Raw genomic sequence first — 10,545 nt, forward strand, 5'->3', positions numbered from 1 at the left:
AAATCCCTTACAGTTGGTGCTTGATTCTGCATGGGCAGATTCAACCAACCAACCACAGATTGCAAAGTATTTTCCACCTTCTTGAATTCTCAGATAGGGAGGGTTGGTTGTAATTTCAATTTCACTACTGGATAAAGATAGTAAACATCACATCTGTTTATATGTTTACTTGCCACCCTCACATCTTCTTTAGCGAAATATCTCTTCAGAACTTTTGTCAACTAACATTAAGTTGTTTGTTTTCTTACTGTTGGGTTTTGAGAGTTCTTTCTATTCTGAATGCAAGTCTGTTGTTAGAGGTGTGATTAGTGAATATTTTTCTCCTACTCTGTGCTTTTATTTTCACTATCTGAACAACTTTATTTAATAGAAAGATGTGGGTTTTTTGCATATGGACATGAAATTTTTATAAAACCCATGTGTAAGAGGTCTATCTTTTCTACATTGAATTGCCCTTTATATTTTTAAGAATCAGGTGACGGTATTTGTCTGGTTTTGTTTCTAATATCTTTGTCTACTATATCTCATATCTTTATCCTATTTATTTATCTATATGTCCATCCTTTGACCAATATCCACTATTTTGAATATTGTAATTTTATAGTAATGCTTGAAATATAGTAGTATGAGTAGTCTATGTTCTCCCCCCACAAATTGAATTAACTAGTTTCTTTGCTTTTTGTATAAACTTTAGAATAAACTTGTTAATATCCTTCCCCAAAACTTACTGTCATTTTTGTTTGTAATTTCACTGAATATATGGTTCAAATTTGGAAAACTGATATCTTAAACAATACCGTGTTTCCCAACCCATGAACATGGTATGTCTTTCCCTTTGTTTAGGTCCTCACTGATTGCTTTCATCAACATTTTGTAGTTTTCAAATTGCAGATCTTGCACATGTTTTGTTAGATTCATATTAAAATATTCTATTATTGGTGTTACTGTACATGGTATTTATTTTTAAATTTCAAATTTCAATCGTTCATTGCTTTTATATAGAAACACAACTGACTTTCTAAGGTTGACTTTTTGTACTGTGAACTTGGGAAGCTCATTTATTAGTTTTAGGTGATTTTTTCTTGATTCTTTGGGATTTTTCTATGAATATATCCCTATGAAAAGGAATAGGTTTATTCCTCTCCTCCATCTTTATCCCTGTTTGTTGTTTTATCACATTTGGTAAAACTTTTCACGTTGACTACGTGTGCTCAGTGATGTCCGATTCTGTGTGACCCCATGAACTGCAGCCCACCAGGCTCCTCTGTCCATGAGATCCTCCAGGCAAAAATACTAGAGTGGGTTGCCACTTCCTTCTCCATTCATGTTGACCTGGAATGGTGAAAGAGGCCATCCAAGCATTGAACCCAGTCTAAGGGAAAGGACATTTTTTTTCTTTCACTTTTAAATATGATGCTCGCTGTTTTGTTGTTGTTGTTTGTTTATTCTTTGTTTGTCAGTGGTGGTTTTTATCTGGTTAAAGAAGTATCCTTTTTATTCTTAGTTAGCTGAGAGTTTTTATCATGAATGGATGTCATTGTGGATACACTATAGAAAGGTGATAGATCCCAACCAAAATTTGGTTCTGATGATGCCACACATACATCAAAAGAGTAAGAAAAATTTATTAATTGCATAATGAAGGCCTTCTGGGTAGAGCAGAGCAGGCTCCCAAGCAGGTCCTTAAGTGGCTTGGGATTTCTGTTGTGCTTAGGGAATGGGGCTATGGTGGGAATTCACACTTAACTGGCCAGTGCTTGCGTTGTTTGGACTTTTCACTGACACCAATGGGAGGAACACACAGGCTTTTTTATCAGCTTTCGAAGATGTGAATCAGAAGGAAAAGGGGAAACGATGGAGTCGAAAAGAGTAAATATCAAACACTGTAAATGGAGTCAGACAGTATTACAGATGTTTACTTTGTCAAATGCTGTTACTATATCTATTAAGAAGATCAAATACTGTTCTTATTTAGTCTGTTAATAAAGTGAAATATTTTGATAGATTTTTTAAAATGGTGATGATCTTGTATATTGGGATAAAATCCACTTGGCTGTGAGGTATTATTTTTATATATTGCTAGTCTTTATTTGCTAGCATTTTCTTGAGGATTTCACATCTATGTTCATTAGGGATATTGATCAACAGTACTTTTTTCTTGTAATGTCTTTGTCTGGTTTTGTTATTAGGATAATGCTGGCATCATTAAGTGTTTGGAAGTAATTAATAATAGTTTTATTCTTGAGGAATTCTATACAACTCATATCAATTTTTCTTTAAATATTTGGTAGAATTCATCCCAGAGAAATCATCCGGGCCTAGTGTTTCTCTTTGGGAAGATTTTAAACTATGAATTTGGTTTTTAAATTAAGCAGAACTATTTGGGTTGTATAGAACTATGGGAGTTGTTGATGGACAGGGAGGCCTGGCATGCTGCAGTCCATGGGGTTGCAAAGAGTCGGACATGACTGAGCGACTAAACTGAACTGATTTGGGTTTCATATTACTAATAACCATTCATTTTATGAAATCTGATTTTCTTGAAATTAATATAACTACTCTGGCTTTCATTGATTTAGTGTTTTCTCTAGGCAGTACTACTTGTATATCTTTCTCCATTCTTTTAGTTTTTGTCTATCTATGTAGCTATTTTTGAGGTACACTTCTAGAAAACAGCATATACTTAGGTCTTTATTTTATATCTATTCTGACAATCTCTATATTTTAATTAGTGGTTTCAGACTTTTCACATTTAGTATCATTCTTTGTGTTTGGGGATTATAATCTATCCTGTTTGCTATTTTCTACTTGATCTATCTGTTCTTTGTTTTTCTTTTCCTCTTTTCTATCTTCTGTCTTGTTAATTCAGAGCATTATGAGATTTCAATTTACCTTCTCTATTAATTTATTATTTACACCTCTTTAAAATCTTAACATTGCCTTAGGCTTTATTTTTTAGTTAATCAGTCTACCTTAAAGTAATATTATATTGCTCCACAAATAATATAAGAACCTTACAGCAGTATATTCCCAATTTCTTCATACTATTCATTGTTGTCTTACTTTTTACTTTTGCATATGCTATAAATGCATTCTGCATTGTTATTCTTTAATTTAGACCAGGGGCTGACACACTACAGGCTAAAGGATCTCATTGTGGGTAAAGTTGTATTGTAACATAGCATGCCCACTCATTTATGTATTTTTTATGGATGTAGTATAGCAGCAGAGCTGAGTTTAGCTGAGCCTTGAACAACATGAGGCTCAGGGACACTGACCTTCTATGCAGTTGAAAATCCATCTATTTATAGTCATTCCTCTGTATATGCAGTTCCTCTGCATCCACGGATTCAATCATACATTCAACATATGGGTGATGTAATACTTTAGCATTACTATTTTTTAAAAATCTGCTTATAAGGAGATGCTCACACTTCAAACCTTTGTTGTTCAAGGGTCAAATACAATTTCAACACATACCCTAGAACTCACAAGCCGTCAAAAATGTGACCCTTTAAAAAAGTTTCCCAACCTGGCTTTAGGCACTTATCTGTTATTCAGTTAAACATTTTAAAATATGCATATTTTTAATTTACCTTCAATCATTCCATTTACAGAAGTCCTCATTTCTGCATAGATTCCATGTTTAAATATGTGGTCATATTTTTTTGCTTGATCACTTTTTTCCTCTTGTAGTGCGAATATGTTGGTAGTAGATTCTCTCAGCTTTACTTTGAGCATATCTTTATTTCTTCTTCTTTTTTGAAAGGTATTTTCACTCTGTATAGAACTTTGGGTTGATGGTATTTTTCCCAGCTCTTTAAAGATGTCACTCTATAGCCTTCTAACTTGCTTTGTTGCTCATGGGTCCACTGTTATTCTTCACTTTGTTCCAATTCTTTACTTTGTTACTTACACTTGGTGTTTCTCTTCTGCAGCTACCTTTTATAATTTATTTTTCTTTTGTTTTCAGTAGTTTTAGTGTAATATGAACAGAGACATGTTTGTGTGTGTATGTGCATTGATATTTATCTTTCTCGAGGTTCTCTGAGCTTCTTGTATCTATGTTTTGGTGTCTGTAATTAATTTTGGAAAATTCTTGGTTACTATTAATTAAAATATTTTTTATTTCTCCATTTTCTCTCCCTTCTTCTGGGATTCCAATAACATGTAGTTTAGAAAGTTTGATTGTCCCAATTTTTTTACTCTCTCCCTTCAGTTTGGAAAATTTCTATTGACCTATCTACAAGTTCTTTAATTCTTTTCTCAGCATGGATGGTTCATTAAAGGCTTTCTTTATCCTGTTACTATTTTTTTTTCTACTATTTCCATTAATTCCTTTTTTTAGCTTCAACCTTTCTGCTCAAATAACTCATCTTATCTTGTATAGTGTCCACCTTAAATATATTAATCATAATTATACTAAATTACCTTTCAGATAGTCTCAACATTTGTGCCATATTCATCAGGCTCTGATGATTTTTGTATGTCTTCTGAGTATTATTTTCTTGCCTTTTCATTACCTCAAAAAACTTTACCAAAAGATGAATATCTTATGTTCAATTGTTTTCATGCCTGGATACAAGTAAATTTTTTTTTATTTGATACACCTTTTGTGTGGGGATTTGAGTTAATCTAGATTTGGATTGGTTTAAGATTTGGGGTTGTTGTGGTTACTCTCAGTGAAACCCAAGCTTCAAATTCCAGTAAAGATTCCTTTTGTATAAGGGAAATCATTTTTTCTTTTTTTCCAGAACAGTGTCTGATTCAGAGGTTAAGCTCTTCCTTTTGAACTTTGACTCACGAAGTGTCTTAACACACATTTTCCTGGAGCGTTTTGCTATCATTTCTCATTTAAACATTGTCATCATAGCAGTGGAAAGGGAATTGAAGTCTCTGTTGTTCTGATTAAGCCTCTGTCATTGGCTTGCACTGGGACCCTGGGTCTCAGATGTGTGGCTCTCCTGGTTTTCTTGCACCACCACACTCACCCCCTGAATTAAGTGGCACCTGACTCCCTATTCCCTTCCTACCAATGCTCTAGAAGAAGAAGCATTTGTTGCCCTTCTGCCCACAAATGAAGGATCTTTTCCAGGGTGCTGATGGAGGAGGAGGATTCAGGTGGAATTTCTTGCCCCCTCACATGGTTGCTCATCCACTGGCTCACTGCATAACAATAGGTACTTCAGATCTTCTTCTGATCTTTTCTCTGAGTGCCTGGTAGTCTTTACAGAGAAAGAGCCCACAGACAGACCCTGGTCTCCCAATTTCTGTGGCCTCTTGGGATTCCACACTGTCTCACCCACCCTCATTTGGTGGTAACTAATTTGTCAATGATACTAGCTGAAGTTTTCTTATCAGGGCCCAGTTGAATAGACCCCAGGGGAGTGAATACCTGCATCACATCTTCCCTTGCAGGCACTGACCCTCCTTAGATTTGGGGTGGTTAGTTGTTCTGTGACCACAGATTTCCAAAGGGTTCAAAATATGCCATCAATTTGAAGTCATTCTGCCTCTCTTTTGCTGTAAGTGATGTAGCAGCACTGTTTTTACCGCTCACTTTAGAAGGATTTTACTTGCTTCTGCAGCATCAGCTGGGAGAAATGGGTCTTACAAATGAGATTTGGAGATCTCCTGACTCCAAGATTATCCAAGCAGCTTGACAACTAGATCTGCTATGTGTCTACACTGCAGGCCTCACAAGGGTGATGTAAAAATTAAAGTGAAATCGATTCCTGGGAAGCATGTAGGGTGGAACCAGCCATATCCTCATATTTAAGCAAGCAGCTTAGTTGCATGGCATTGACTCTTGGGATGAATTTACATAGGAAAATTTAACTGCTAATACTTTACTCATGCGTGCATGCTTAGTCACTCGGTCATGTCTGATTCTTTGCAACCCCATGGACTGCAGCCCATCAGGCTCCTCTGTCCACAGGGATTCTCCAGGCAAGAATACTGGAGTGGGTTGCCATGCCCTCCTCCAGGTGATCTTCCTAACCTGGAGATCCAACCCAGGTCTCCCGCATTGCAGGCAGATTCTTTACCATCTGAGCCATCAGGGAAGCCCAAGAATACTGGAGTGGGTAGCCTATCTCTTCTCTTCTCCAGGGGATCTTCCCGACCCAGGAATTGAACCGGGGTCTCCTGCATTATAGGTAGATTCTTTACCAGCTGAACTACCAAGGAAGCCCTATAAAAATAAGTTAAAAAATTAACTCCTTAAAATTAAAACTTAATAATACCTGTTCCTCCCATGCCAGTTAAAATAATAATTATTGGTATTATAGAAGAAAAATGTTTCCTAAGCAAAACAAAAATGAACAAAAAACCCACTATTTGTTTAGTTTCATTTTATATTAATTCTATCTTTTTTATATTGGAGTATAGTTGATTTACAATATTGTGTTAGTTTCAAGTGTACAGGCAAAGTGATTCAGTTACACATATACATGTATCTAATTCTTTTTCAAATTCTTTTCCCATTTAGTTTGTTACAAAGTACAGAGTTCCCTGTGCTATACAATAGGTCTTTGTTGCTTATCTATTTTATATATAGTAGTGTGTATATCGGAGAAGGCAATGGCACCCCGCTCCAGTACTCTTGCCTGGAAAATCCCGTGGACGGAGGAGCCTGGTGGGCTGCAGTCCATGGGGTCACTAAGAGTCCGACACGACTGAGGGACTTCACTTTCACTTTTCACTTTCATGCCTTGGAGAAGGAAACGGCAACCCACTCCAGTGTTCTTGCCTGGAGAATCCCAGAGACGGTGGAGCCTGATGGGCTGCCATCTATGGGGTCGCACCGTCGGACACCACTGAAGTGACTTAGCAGCAGCAGCAGCAGTGTGTATATATTCATCCCAAACTCCTAATTTATCCCTCCCCACCCTTTTCCCCTTTAGTTCCCATAAATTTGTTTTCTATGTTTGTGGGTCTATTTCCGTCTTGTATATAAGTTCATTTGTATCATTTTTTTTAGATTCCACATACAAGTGATATCATATGGCATTTGAATTTCTTTTTATGCCTTACCTTACTTAGTATGATAATCTCTAGGTCTGTCCATGTTGCTGCAATTGCTGAAGATTTTCATCCACATTTACGATACTCTTCCTTTTGTCAAATAATATTAATGCCCAAAGAACAACCAGAAACCATAGCAATTTTTTTGAATTTTAACAAGAAAGAAACTAAAAACTCTGTGCCAGCCAATGTTGGGGTTGCTGTAGAGTGTCTATGAGCCTTGGGAGGAATACATGGAGAAGAGAGAGTGTAAAATTTACACAATCTGTGGGTCATGAGGAAAAGTAGCATTACCAGGTCTCAGAAAATCCACCACTTCCATACAGTTCCTGAGGGGTTAAAAAAAAAACTTTGAAGGTTTATTCCAGCAGAGTGAGAGAAACACGAAAATAGAAAAAGCATGAAAACAAAGAATTAAAATCTCATAGAAGAGGTGGAAGTTGAACATTGAAACAGTTTGAACATATGGATTTGGGTATAAATAAATGTTGTAAATATGGTAACAAAGCTGCATGCAAAATTCAAAAAAATTTTTTAAATTTACATTTAAATACTGACATTTGAATGTTATTAAGTATTAACATTTAAATATTAATCAGTCTTGTAACTTTAAAGCAGGGTTGATGGACTAAAAGTATGTCAAGGAAGCAAAATTCTTCCTTGAATATGAGGGATAAAAGTAATTTTGTTTATGATTTTGCTAGAAAAATCTGATCAGATAAATATAGGCATAAGCATGTCCTTTCATTTCTTCAAGAAATATATTGAGGGCCTGGGATTTCGAATGAGAAGGAGTGATATCTTCTTTCTTGGACTAACTGATAAGCAGGGGAGATAAGCAACTAACAGCAAAGTAGGAAATTGCAAACTGCGTAGCACTCAGGGCTTTAAGAGCAGAGAATGCTACGGGACACACTCCTGTGTGTCTGTGTGCTTGGTCAGCAAGGTCCTTTCTGAAAGGTGGCATGTACACAGCACCCTGAAATCTGAGAAAACCCAGATGCACAAAAAGGCTAATGTGTCTTTCAGGCAGGCCCTGAATTTTGAAGAGAACTGAGGTCGGTGGAGAGCTGAGCAGTTAGTACAGGGGAAGCCCATCCCATAGAAGAGTGGAAGAAGAGGGGGAAATTTGATGGTGCCCTTGCTAGGGGGTATAGGTCTCCACTGGATGGCAGGAGAGTCACTGCAGGAAGTGAGTGTGTGTGTATGTGTGTGTGTCAATAATATATTCAAGAAGGTTCAAAAATCAAAACACTTTAATACTTAACCCAATGAAGTGTCTCACTTCTACCCCTGTCTAGTCTACCCCACCAACTTCAACCTCAAGCAAACATAAATTCTTCTTTCTTCTTCTTTCTTATATAAAAGATGACATACTATAAAATATTATTTTTAACTTGCTTTTTTCATGCAACAGGATTTTCTGGAGATATTTTTATAGCAGCATATGGGACCTTCCTCAATCTTTTTTTCTTTTGCTGCTTCAAGGAATTCTGTTGTGGTGATAGACCACAGCTTATGTATCCAGTTTCCTACTGGTGGGCTTTTGAGTGGTTTGCCATACTTTGCTGTTTCAATGTAGCTGAGGATAAGCTTGTATTTATTATGTATCACTGCCCATATGTAAAAACCCACACAGGAGACAAATTCCCAGAAGGTACTGCTGAATCAAAAGCTAAGTTAAGCATTGTATTATTTTGATATAAATTCACAATTGCCCTGCATTCTGGATGTCAACAAATAAAGCCTATGCTTCTTTAAGCAAGGAAGTGACATAATTTGTCTTGCAATTACAAGAGCCCAGTCCACCCTCTGAGTAGAGAATGTTTTGGAAAGTGAATGAGATCACTTGGAAGGCTTTTATAACTATTCAGAAAAAGAGTTATTGGTGAGTGATGGGGAATCAGAGAGACATGAACAAGTGATAGGCAGACATAGAATTTACAGGATTTGTGGATGATTTGATTGTGACAAGTTAAGAAAAAGCAAACAAGAGGAATGGCCACAAGCAGTGGGGGCCAGGAGAGCAGTGGGGATCCTGAGTGCATTAGGAACCTGTTAGGTTTGGGTTCCCTGTGGGCCATCCAAGCTGAGCTCTCTAATCAACTACGTAAGTCTGAACCTCAGAAGAGAGAGCCATCTCAGCTGGAGATGCGGGTGGGAAATGGAACTTCGAGCATAGAAGGAAGCAGGTCACTGGGACAGATGCAGACAGAGACAAAGAAACATCCCAGGCCCGAGGCAATCTAACCTCAGAGTGAAGCAGGAGAGGGGCACAGTGAGGGGAGCAGTGCATATGCGTGTCCTGAGAGGTGTCATACGGAGAGAGTCTTGGAAAGGCAGGTGGACTGAGTGCCACAGGAGTTCCCTGGGTGGGACAGCATGGAGACCTTCAGCGAGAACCTGCAGGAGACTTCCATCAACCTAAAGGCAACCACTAGGAGCTCAAAGAGAATGTCTCCTTGAACACCACTAAGTGTTGGTATTAGTAGCTCGCACTAACACTGAAGAGTTGTGCCCAACTCTGCAATCCTGTGGCCTGTAGCCCGCCAGACTCCTCTGTCCATGGAATTCTCCAGGCAAGAATACTGGAGTGGGTTGCCATTCCCTGCTCCAGGGGATCTTCTCGACCCAGGAATCGAACCCCAGTCTCCTGCATTGCAGGCAGATTCTTTACTGAGAAAAAGAGCACATGATAACATTGCATAGACAAAAAAAAAATAAAGAAACCAAAAGAGACAGTAAGGAAGGCAATGACAGAAAGCATAACAAGGTGCTCGTGTACGGGCAGACAGTCAGAAGCGGGACTTGGCATTCACACTTGGCTCATGGCTGGAGGACTCAGCTCAGCAGCCTCCACCTTGAGCTGGTGCCTCTTGCTGCAGGGCTGATGGAGCAGACAGTGCCATGGGGCCGCGTAGTGATGTTAGGTAGCTGACACTTCTAGGGCAGTTCTTACAATTCAAGTAAGGGGACGGAAGTCTTGCAAGTAAAAATAATTCTGAGACAAGTGGAGAGGAGGGAGACATACCATTCAATATGGCATATGCGTATATATTGTATATATGTGTATACATATGTAAAATAAAATGTCATCAAGAGGATTGAAAAATAAATAGTAAGAGTGTAGCGACCAAAAAAGGCAAAGTACAGAGCACTCACGGAAAAAGAAAACAAAGATGTTATTATTCATGTTAGTCTGCTGAGTAACAAAGTTTGTCTGTTAACACCTCAACTCAGAAAACCCAAAAAACCAGCCACAATGTCTGATAAAATTTCTGTGACATCTGTAGCTCAATTAATGGTATTGTGTCCATGTTCACATCCTATTTTTTATAATTGTACCATTATCAACAATTAGGGGAAACTGGGTGAAGTGTTGATAAGAATTTTTGGCACTGCTTTTCCCATATTTCTAATTATAGGATAATTAGAATAAGTCTAATTATTCTAAAATAAAAAGTGAAAAATAAATGAGAGTATCCTTTTTGTCCCTGAACCTGTCACCTCTGCCAAGTG

This window comes from Bos indicus x Bos taurus, chromosome 21, assembly GCF_003369695.1.
Source record: "Bos indicus x Bos taurus breed Angus x Brahman F1 hybrid chromosome 21, Bos_hybrid_MaternalHap_v2.0, whole genome shotgun sequence".
In the NCBI taxonomy this organism is placed as follows: Eukaryota; Metazoa; Chordata; class Mammalia; order Artiodactyla; family Bovidae; genus Bos; species Bos indicus x Bos taurus.